Here is a 12,140-nt window from a genome sequence, read left to right on the forward strand (position 1 = left end):
CCAGGAACACAATGTAAGAATGAATGGTTGGATCAGAATCGCAGTTATAATCATTGGCTAGTGTGGAGAATTAAGTTTAATTTTTTTTTTTTTTTAAATCAAGGTAGGCTAAATGCTCACTGGCTTCCATGGAATTCAATGCTACAGGGGGCAACAATCTATGGAGCCAGATAGCTGCCAAAAGGTTGAACGTACGTATCGTTAGGATCATAAGAAAAGCCATGAGTGAAACATGAAACGTGAAATTTTATCTGTGAACATACAAACACCATGTTATGATTACGGAATTTTGGGGGGGGGGCAATTCTGGCATACAATAATACATTTCAGAGTTCTGGCAGCTTCATCTCACCAACATGTTTTTTTTTACACCAAACGACCTGTGAGGAGTGCTACGCAAACAAGCATAACACAGTATAAAAACAACTGAAGTCAGGGAAACCGGAAAAGGTATCCTGCATCTTTTCAAGTCTCCATTACTCCTCACTTGAGTTCATTTCACATTTATTTAACCTTTATTTAACTAGGCAAGACAAGATCAAATTCGTATTGACAATGAAGGCCTATACCAGCCAACGCTGGGCCAAATGTGCACCGACCTATGGGACCCCAATCACGGCCAGTTGTGATACAGCCTGGATTCGAACCAGGGTGTCTGTAGTGACGCCTCTAGCTCTGAGATGCAGTGCCTTAGACCGCTGCGCCACTCGGGAGCTAATGTAATGGATCTCTACAGCATTCGGAAAGTATTCAGACCTTTTTCCACATTTTGTTACGTTACAGCCTTATTCTAAAATGTATTAAATATTTTTTCCATCATCTATCTACACAAAATACACCATAATGGCAAAGCGAAAACAGGTTTTTAGAAATGTTAGCAAAAATAAAAAACAGAAATCCCTTTATTTACATACTAAGTATTCAGACCCTTTGCTATGAGACTCGAAATTGAGCTCAGGTGCATTCTGGTTCCATTGATCATCCTTGAGATGTTTCTATAACTTGATTGGAGTCCACCTGTGGTAAATTAAATTGACTGGACATGATTTGGAAAGGCACACACCTGTCAATACAAGGTCCCACAATTGACAATGCATGTCAGAGCAAAAATGGTACTGGTATGCCAAGTCTAGGTCCAAGAGGCTTCTAAACAGCTTCTACCTCCAAGCCATAAGACTCCTGAACATCTAATCAAATGGCTACCCAGACTTCCGGAGGCATGCAGCCATAGATGCATTATACCCTAATGTTGGTCTATTTGCCTACTAGCCAAATAAAGTGCAGAGCATGCATGATGTGTGCAACTCATCATTCCAACATATTTGAACATTTAATTCATCCTTCATTCAGTTCAGTCAGTCAGTATGTCATCCATTCTGTCATTTGTTGCAATAGGAACTAAATCAAAGAGAATAGAACAGTCTTATCCATTTGTTTACTGAAATCCAGGTGTGTATCTAAAATGATCTAAATTCTCCAAAGTTCTTTAGCCTATCACTTTAATAATTCAATGTTTAATTTAGGCCTATTCAAATAAAAATATTGGCCTTCAACTTATAGGCATTGCAATTGAGTCTATCATTTTGGGTACTGGTGTCTTGCAGAATAGTATTTGTGTTTTATAACTGTTTTTATTATAGGCCTCCCCTTAAAAAGAGACCCTAGCTCACAGGCCTCTAAATATAGCCTCTAAATAAACGTTAAACAAAATAGTTGAAGAAGCACATGCAGTGGCTGATAGGGAAAACAGTACTGACAACAAGAATAGGTTATAAATGGTCTTGACCATTTGGGACTCCTTGGCTATTTTGCTCGGGAAAGGTTCTAGCCACGACCGGGAGACCCATGAGGTGGTGCAGAATTGGCCCAGCGTCGTCCGGGCTAAGGGCGGGTTTGGCCGGCTAGGATGTCCTTGTCCCATCGTGCTCGAGCGACTCCTTGTGGCAACCGGGTGCATGCACGCTGACTTCAGTCGCCAGCTGTACTGTTTCCTCCGACACATTGGTGCGACTGTCTTCCGGGTTAAGCGATCACTCTGTCAAGAAGCAGTGCGGTCATGTTTCGAAGGACGCATGGCTCTAGACCTTCGCCTCTCCAGAGTCTTTACGGGAGTTGCAGCGATGGGACAAGACTGTAACTACCAATTGGATATCACGAAAATTGGGGGGAAAAGGGGGAAAAAGTACCCCCCAAAAATATTTTAAAAATCATTTTGTTTTGTCTCATTATGGATATAGCCTCTGCGTGGCGGGGTTGTGCAACACAAATGGCTATAACAAGCCTACATACAGACTGGAATTCACAAATACAACAGTCAAAATGCCTAACATAAGGCCGTGCTCCCAAATACTGGAAAAGTGTGATTCGTTAGGTTACATGATCACCACAGTAGCCCCACGCGGCCATAAAAATGTATCATGTAATTATATGGCCATTAAATAACACACAACAGCATGGCATATTTAGATAGTAGAATAGGCCTAGCATAAATCATATTTACTTTCTATTTTGCAGTTCAGGTGGTTATTCTAGACAAGGCTCTTCTGTGTCTTTATAGTATCATTCTCACAAAAGTAATTTGCTGAAGGCCCAAGCCTATACTACGCCATCAACTGGTATAATGTCGTTATTGAATTTCCGTTCTAAAACAATCTCTAGACTTTTATTTTGGAAATGAAACTGGAATCTGCAAAACAACTCTAATGTCTGGGCTAGAGTTGCTTGATTGACTAGTTAACTTCGACTAGCTACTTTAAAGTAAGAATTGAACGTGTAAATGTTCATTCATAGATGTAACATAGGGTTTGTACATTTACAGACCTAATTTGACGGTTACGTTTCATGTTTCACGCATGGCTTTTCTTACAATTTACGTATGGATTTTTTAAAGATGCTAACGATACGTACATTCAAAAATTTGGCAACTATTTGGCTCCATAACAATGTCATACTCTTTTCGACCAGACAGCATCAGATAGGTGGTCTATACTTACAGAGACAGAGTGGCGCTGTTTCACTCACTCAGTTGCTTTCTCCGGTGAGATTTGTATTTGTATTTATTATGGATCCCCATTAGTTGCTGCCAAGGCACCAGCTACTCTTCCAGGGGCCCGGCAAAATTAAGGCAGTAAATACATTGTCTCTTGCGTATTGAAGGAACATTATGAAACACAGAGAGACGAAAGATACATTATTTAATGTTTTTATCTTGGTACATTTTTTTGGAGTAGCCTGGCTTCCCTTGGCATCCATGAATACACGCCACTGACTATTACCCTTTCAGACATGTTCCTCAGATGGTGAGAAGCTGAACTCGTGAAACTCCCTTTTGTGAGCCATTTTTCTTCATCTGTTAATGCAATGTCAGGTTGTGTACTTGGAGATGGAGAGACTTTATCAGTTAGCTAAAACTGTTCCCCCTCTATTTATAATCAAAATGATTATTGGAATAGGCTAAAACAGTCTCCTCATCAATTATGACATGAACACAACACTTACATAAATATACATTCACAGACATTATAGACAAATGGCTGTGGATATTCAAAAATATATTACCATCATCATACAGGCACAACTATTGATATCATAATTGTTAGCCTACATTGCTTCATATAAGCAAACAACATTCATTGGCTACTGTAGCTAGCTTGGTTTCAGTTTACTGTGATTGGTTAACTTTCATGGACAATTGGACAACCCTGCCTTTCCTAAGCCATCATGTGTTGCAATTGTGCTGTCAAGAGGGCTTGGTCAGGACACAGCTAGTTCGGCTTAACTTCGCAGCCAGATAAAAGGAGGACAGGAGCATACGATCGGTGAGGTCAGTAAATACAATTACAACTTATAGCGACAAACATATATTTAAAAAAGCATGACAATTGTAGTACTTTGAAGACATCGCCACGTTTCGTGACTACTAGCTTGCTTACTAACAAACTCTAGTGTAATATTAGATGTCTGCCTAAGTGCCTGTGTAGATGCCTATTTCGATAGAAGTTAATCAAGTTACACGACTCAATAGTTATTTCTCAAAGACGCTGTTAATATTATTACAGTACTAGGAAAATTCCTCTTGTGGGGGAAAGTTCAGCTGAACCATCTTTCAAAACAGCAGCAAATTTGCAAATGGCCACTCAGTGCAGACCTCTTATTATTTTCTTCTTGGTAAAATAGTATTTTTCATAACTGTACATGATGAGTCTAGATCTGGACTCGTAATGTTGTAGGCTGCTAGGACCATTCACTTCTATGCCTGGGACCTTTATATATATATATGGGCTATGGCTGGGGCCCAAGTCTTTCTTCATACAATCAGTCAGTGTTTCACTGCTTGCATACTAACGTGCTTGCCATTTAGGCCTGCCCTACTAGCTGCAGGGGTCACAGAGAGTGCTTTTTGATAGTAGATTGAACACTCACCAGGATGTGGTTGTTCGAAGGTGTAGACCTTCAATGCAAAATAATGTCAATTCCCCCCTCCAACTGTTTGGTATTGTTAGTTGCAAAGCTTGTCACAGTTATTAAAATATATTGCTCTAGTATTATATTTCTCTTTATCTGTTGCTTGTTATCAGATATGAGAGACACAGACTTTGCTCCAGTGGTGTCACAGTGTAAGTGAAGATCTCACTGTCGATCATTTCAGTTCTAAACAAGTATGCCTACATTTAGTCTGTCTGTTGTATTTCCACCTATGTTTGTTCTGTAGTTTATAGCTTCAGTCGTGACCTTGACCCAGGAGCACTGAACTGTATTATCATACCAAACTAGTCTCCTCTCCATTCATGTTACCTTCACTAAGAATGAGAGAAGAGTAGGCCTACACACAGTGACATTTTTTTTTACTAATTTCGGTTTAGATGCTTAATATAGGTATTAATACTGACCAAGTATTACGAATATAAGAAACACAGTTAAATGTGAAATCAGTTCAATGGGAGTCTAGTCAGTTCGATCACATCAGTCAATCGGAGCATGTTTTGGATGCCTCGGAGTCTGAGGCAGGCAGGAGGCCCATGTTTTTGGCCAGCTCCATCACTCATAGAATGGAAGTAAGCCTCTTCAGGATGTTATCAGGGCAGACCAACTCCTCAGTGGTTTTTATAAGCTGCCTGCTGGTAGGATGCTCAGCTGCCCTGTCCACACCCTCAGCATGGTCGGGTCCAGACTGGGCCTTCCTCTTCCTCAGCTGCATCAGTATGTGTATGTAGAACTCTCTCGTATGGGCAAACTCTGCTCTGCGCATCAGGTCCATGTAGTAGCAGACCTGGTTCCACCTCTCCTGATCAGACAGATGCTGGTAGTACTGCATGCACCTCTGCCAGTACTTCTTCTGGTTGTAGCGCTCTGCTGGGTGACTGAAGACAGGTGCCTGCCATGGACCATAAACGAAGGGGAGAGCAGCAGGAGAGGGGCCTGCTAAGGGGATGAGCCCAGGGGGTGCCCAACTTCCTCCTTCAGCTGCGACAGAAACGGCCTGGAGTAGGCACAGTAGAGGGCTGTTCTTGGACTGCTGTGGGGGTGACGCCTGGTCAGGAGCCTGAGGGAAGTTTATGGTTCCCAGGAGCCCCTGACTGTACCTTCAGACCCTTTATAGAGCTCTCATGGCTGATGAGAGAGGAGGAATCTGGAAGATCCTTCATGGTGTCCACGTATCTGATATGGGTCTCCTCCACCTTTACTTTAGGAGCCTGCTCTGAGGTGGGTGGCAGGTTGACTGTGCCCACGTAGGTGAGGGTCAGTGAGGCCTGCTGAACAGGGCCAGGGACCAGAGCCACGGGGCTGGGTGCTGCCACAGTATCAGTTTGACATGAAAATTACACATCCATATTGCGGTTGTAATAAAAACTATCAATAGGGATTTGAAATTGCTTTGTGATGTTGCTTTGAAAAGATAAGATTTTGGTGACAGAATACTGTTTGTCCACTGTCTCTATGGCAATTGGATATAGTGACGTCCAAAGATTTTGGCATCTCTGTATTAGAGGTCGACCAATTATAATTTTTTCAACGCCGATACCGATTATTGGAGGACCAAAAAAAGCCGATACCGATTAATCGGCCGATTTAAAAAAAATAAAAAAAATAATAATAATAAAAAAATAAAAAACATTTTTTTTTATATGTATATATATTTGTAATAATGACAATTACAACAATACTGAATGAACACTTTTATTTTAACTTAATATAATAAATCAATAAAATCAATTTAGTCTCAAATAAATCCATCTGTAAACTACCCACCCAATTTACCTACCTCACCCCCCATACTGCTTTTATTTATTTACTTTTCTGCTCTTTTGCACACCAGTATCTCTTCTTGCACATGATCATCTGATGATTTATCACTCCAGTGTTAATCTGCTAAATTGTAATTATTCGATTTATTGCCTACCTCATGCCTTTTGCACACATTGTATATAGATTCTCTTTTTTTCTACCATGTTATTGACTTGTTTATTGTTTACTCCATGTGTAACTCTGTGTTGTCTGTTCACACTGCTATGCTTTATCTTGGCCAGGTCGCAGTTGCAAATGAGAACTTGTTCTCAACTAGCCTACCTGGTTAAATAAAGGTGGAAAAAGAAAAAAATAAAATAAAATGAAACATGTTCAATTTGGTTTAAATAATGCAAAAACAAAGTGTTGGAGAAGAAAGTAAAAGTGCAATATGTGCCATGTAAAAAAGCTAACGTTTAAGTTCCTTGCTCAGAACATGAGAACATATGAAAGCTGGTGGTTCCTTTTAACATGAGTCTTCAATATTCCCAGGTAAGAAGTTTTAGGTTGTAGTTATTATAGGACTATTTCTCTCTCTACCATTTGTATTTCATATACCTTTGACTATTGGATGTTCTAATAGGTACTTTAGTATTGCAAGCCTAATCTCGGGAGTTGATAGGCTTGAAGTCATAAACCGCAATGCTTCAAGCATGTTTATGGCTAAGAGCTGCTGGCAAACGCAGTAAAGTGCTGTTTGAATGAATGCTTACGAGCCTGCTGCTGCCTATCACTGCTCAGTCAGACTGCTCTATCAAATCATAGACTTAATTATAATATAATAACACACAGAAATACGAGCCGTAGGTCATTATTATGGTCAAATCTGGAAACGATAATTTCGAAAACAAAACGTTTATTCTTTCAGTGAAATACGGAACCGTTCCGTATTTTATCTAACGGGTGGCATCCATAAGTCTAAATATTGCTGTTACATTGCACAACCTTCAATGTTATGTCATAATTATGTACAATTCTGGCAAATTAGTTCGCAACAAGCCAGGCGGCCCAAACTGCTGCATATACCCTGACTCTGCGTTCAGTGAACGCAAGAGAAGTGACACAATTTCCCTAGTTAATATTGCCTGCTAACATAAATTTATTTTAACTAAATATGCAAGTTAAAAAATATATACTTGTGTATTGATTTTAAGAAAGGCGTTGATGTTTATGGTTAGGTACACATTGGTGCAACAACAGTGCTTTTTTCGCGAATGCGCTTGTTAAATCACCCGTTTGGCGAAGTAGGCTGTGATTCAATGATAAATTAACAGGCACCGCATCGATTATATGCAACGCAGGACAAGCTAGATAAACTAGTAATATCATCAACCATGTGTAGTTAACTAGTGATTATGTTAAGATTGATTGTTTTTTATAAGATACGTTTAATGCCAGCTAGCACCTTACCTTGGCTCCTTGCTGCACCCGCATAACAGGCAGTCAGCCTGCCACGCAGTCTCCTCATGGAGCGCAATGTAATCGGCCATAATCGGTGTCCAAAAATGGCGATTACCGATTGTTATGAAAACTTGAAATCGGCCCTAATTAATCGGCCATTCTGATTAATCGGTCGACCTCTACTCTGTATATAAGTTACACCTCAATGACATATCAATGACTTCTGACATTCCATAACCCAAAGTAAAGACAAGGCAAAACAACAGCAGATCACCATACAGATGTAGGATCTTAATTTGAGCAAGTTTGCTACAGCAGAAGAATTATCCTGCAGCAACAGGAAGTTTAAATTATGTGGATTATAATTAATGGGCATTTTTTTGTAGGTGTTGATACATCTTTCATTAGGGCAAATGAGTGTTGTGTTCGAGACCACCTAAAGTGAGACTGAGTCAAGACCAAGACCAGAGGGGGTCCGAGACCAAGTCAAGACCGAGACCAGAAAAATGCGAGTCCAATTCAAGACTATGAATGTAATTTGGTCAAATCGCCACCATAATAAGAGTTCAAAATGTCCAGTATTTCTGTGTTCATAATTCAGAAGAACATATGGATTCTTTAGACATTCAGAATGGTGAAAAAAATAAATGCTGAAGGCAAATAGAGCCACTCTACAAATGATTACTAACCCGAACACAGTGGGGAACAATGAGGGACTTCTACGCTTTCAGAGAAAGGTTAAGGATCTATAAAATAATACAAATGTTTTTTTCCCAAAGATGTTCTGATTTTAATATCTTCAATTTGTTAGAAAGGAAAGGGTTAACAATGAAGAGAAAAAATCCTGATTTAATATTTTTTCTTTGGTGGTCTCTAGGCAGATAAATCTAGCTAGCTAAGTCAGCCATTGGCTAGGCCATCAGATGCTTGATAGAGGGCATCGGCCATTCAACTATATTAGGGGTGTCAACCAATCACATTGACTTCTAATAAGTGGGACCACTTTTACAAAAACCTATGGGAACTTCTGCATTCTCGAAGGCCAACAGGCCACTGTGCAATAGCAAGCAGTAGTTTTCCCACGGTCCAGCTAGCTAGCTTTTGTTGTAGGCTAGTTTGCAGCGGCTGCAGCAGGTGTTATCAAAGTACATGTTGTTGCTAATTTGTTAGCTTGTCCCTTTTCAAGAATAACTTTCAACAAGAAGTTAACTTTCAAATGATCATCATCTGGTAAGTGGAACTGTGTTTTTTTTTTTTATTGCAGCACACTTCCTGTTAGCCATCTCTTTTGAAAATAACTTATGTCAAATCAATCAAATCAAATGTTATTTGTCACATCTGCTGAATACAACCTTACGTTAAATGCTTACTTACAAGCCCTTAACCAACAATGCAGTTCACGAAATAGAGTTAAGAAAATATTTACTAAATAAACTGAAGTAAAAAATAAAAATTAACACTAAAATAACAATACAGAGGCTATATACAGGGGGTACTGGTACCGAGTCAATGTGTGGGGGTAGAGGTAAATTTAGGTAATTTGTACATGTAGGTAGGGTAATGCATAGATAATACACAGCGAGTTGCAGCAGTGTAAACTCATGGGGGGAGGGGGGGGTGTCAATGTAAATAGTCAAGGTGGCCATTTGAGCAATTGTTCAGTAGTCTTATGGCTTGGCGGTAGAAGCTGTTATGTAGTCTTTTGGACCTAGACTGGTGCTCCGGTATCGCTTGCCGTGTGGTAGCAGAGAGAACAGTCTGACTTCGGTGACTGGAGTCTTTGACAACTTCTTGGTCCTTCCTCTGACACCGCCTAGTGTATATAGGTTCTGGATGGCAGGAAGCTTGGCCCCAGTGATGTACTGGGCCGTATGCACTACCCTCTGTAGCGCCTTACGGTCGGAGGCTGAGCAGTTGCCATATACCAGGCAGTGATGCAACCGGTCAGGATGCTCTCGATGGTGCAATTGTAGAACCTTTGGAAGATCTGAGGACCCAAGCCAAATCTTTTCAGTCTCCTGAGGGGGAAAAGGTGTTGTCGTGCCCTCTTCACGACTGTCTTGGTGTGTTTGGACCATGATAGTTTGTTGGTGATGTGGTCACCAAGGAACTTGACACACTCCACTACAGCCCCGTCAACGTGAATGGGGGCCTGTTCGGACCTCTTTTTCCTGTAGTACACAATCATCATCTTTGTCTTGCTCTCATTGAGGGAGAGGTTGTTGTCGTGGCACCAAATTGCCAGGTTTCTGACCTCTTACCTATAGGCTGTGTCATCATTGTCGGTGATCAGGGCTACCACTGTTGTGTGGTCAGCAAACTTAATGATGGTGTTGGAGTCATGCTTGGCCACACAGTCGTGGGTGAACAGGGAGTACAGGAGGGGACTAAGCACGCACCACTGAGAGGCCCCCGTGTTGAGGATCAGCGTGGCAGATGGGTTGTTGCCTACCCTTACCACCTGGGTGCAGCCCGTCAGGAAGTTGCGGAGTGAGGTGTTTAGTCCCAGGGTCCTTAGCTCAGTGATGAGCTTTGTGGGTAATATGGTGTTGTAAGCTGAGCTGTAGTCAATGAACAGCATTCTCACATAGGTGTTCCTTTTGTCCAGGTGGGAAAGGGCAGAGTGGAGTGCGATTGAGATTGCGTCATCTGTGGATCTTTTGGGGCGGTATGCGAATTGGAGTGGGTCTAGGGTTTACGGGATGATGGTGTTGATGTGAGCCATGACCAGCTCTTCAAAGCACTTCATGTCTACCAACGTGAGTGCTACGGGGCGATAGTCATTTGAGCAGGTTACCTTCGCTTTCTTGGGCACAGGGACTATGTGAAAACATTCTTGCATTTAAACTTTAAATCACTGGTTACTTTGTGCTAAACGTGAAATGTGTTTTGCAATGGAAAGTCACAGTTATACATTGCAATTCGGAAATGCTTAGTCTAATGGTTATCTTTTTGTATTCTTATGATTGTGACATACTGGCTTATTTTGTTTAAGTGAATTGACTGCTTATCCTTTAACATCATGCTGTATGTGACTGCTGTCTTTCCATCGGCCCAATGAAGTGGTGCCTTGAGAAGAGGGTCCTGTGTGAAGGAAAGGTGCCCTGTGTGACGTACTAAGTTTTCCTAAAGATTTTTCAGATTTTCACTCTCAAAATCCTACTTTAAAAAAACATTTTAAAAGAAAAATGTGATGTCCTTGAACTACATCAGGAGACCATTTGAGGTGTGGGAAAAATAAAAATAAAGATGTTTTTACTTGTCCCTTATTTCAATTGAGCAAAACAAATGCCCTCCCCATTTGATACAAATCAGCATTTATAGCATTCTATCAGGTAGGCCTGCATTGCGGTCAACATTTAATTGGGAAGGTTTTTTGGGAAAGCCTTCAGAAATGTTCATACAAACAGTGTATGATGACTGAATTGCACATCGCAAATAGCCTACAAACCAAGACTACGGATGAAACTTTTTCAATACCTGGTTTGCATACCCATTGTTGCCATAGTTAGCATTTACTGGTAGATATAAGTTGAAATGTCTTTCCTACCCTACCGGCTACCGATGTCATTCTGTGAGCTGCTCCATGCGACAACCAGTTGAGAGCTGCGCACTCATGCTGGCTGCAGATGATATGCTGCTGAAACTAGGCTATTCGTGCTGCAAGCAGATGCATATATTTCACGTGCTTTGCAATTGTTTAGGCTACTTTGTGCATGATTTCTCTATTGTACTACAGCGGGGACTGTGAAGAGACATAGACACATATACACATAAGACACTCAATCTACTGTTAGGTTCTAATTATCAGAGTAAGAACTCGACGGATACTATGAAAGCTTAGACCAAGTTTATTCTTCCCAAAGGATCGAACCGCTGAATCGACAAAAACATGTTTACTATAGTGGTGGTATATGTACCCCACTTTGGGTGGAGTCTCCTCCTTCTCGCTAAACATTGTATCTTTATTGCTAGGCAGGAAACTAAGTGATACGGGCAATAAACTTTTCCTTCTCCCTTAACGTGACCTGACCTGACCTTGACCCCCTTCATCACTAATCCAAGACTCTCTCCCCTTATCAATGCCTGCCACGTATGATCGTTTTCCCTACACTCAGTACATTCCAAGCTTAATTGCACCCATCATATACCTTCCTCCTACAGATAACCATTAACTTCTGGTGTAAACCCTCTAAACCATAGTACTCAATATTTCAATAGAATACCTGATAATTATTTCAAGTTTAGAAGTTAGAACCCAGAATCCATCACTACACACACGTTGATGTTGTATTGTAAATATGTGATAGTGGAGTAGTGGCTTGAGGGAACACACTAAATCTATTGGGTAAGGTGTTATGAAATGTAACGTTATATTTTAAATTGTGTATATAACTGCCTTGGTGTTGCTGGAAACAAGGAAGGGGATCCTTAATAAATAATAAGTCGTATAC

General features: G+C 40.8%; 1 protein-coding gene across 5 annotated transcripts in view; it reads left to right on the top strand.

Moving 5' to 3' along the window:
• Positions 1-3,675: 3,675 nt before the first annotated feature.
• The window catches only part of LOC139578364 (perilipin-3-like), a 61,941-nt gene continuing 53,476 nt past the window's right edge, over positions 3,676-12,140 (top strand). For 3 of the 5 annotated variants that reach the window (XR_011675534.1, XM_071405844.1, XM_071405846.1), the window contains exon 1: positions 3,676-3,823. The gene's annotated coding sequence lies outside the window, so the exon portion shown is untranslated. The remainder of the gene's footprint in view (positions 3,824-12,140) is intronic. The other 2 variants (XR_011675535.1, XM_071405845.1) reach the window with 1 other exon arrangement.

The sequence above is a fragment of the Salvelinus alpinus genome, chromosome 6, assembly GCF_045679555.1.
Source record: "Salvelinus alpinus chromosome 6, SLU_Salpinus.1, whole genome shotgun sequence".
In the NCBI taxonomy this organism is placed as follows: domain Eukaryota; kingdom Metazoa; phylum Chordata; class Actinopteri; order Salmoniformes; family Salmonidae; genus Salvelinus; species Salvelinus alpinus.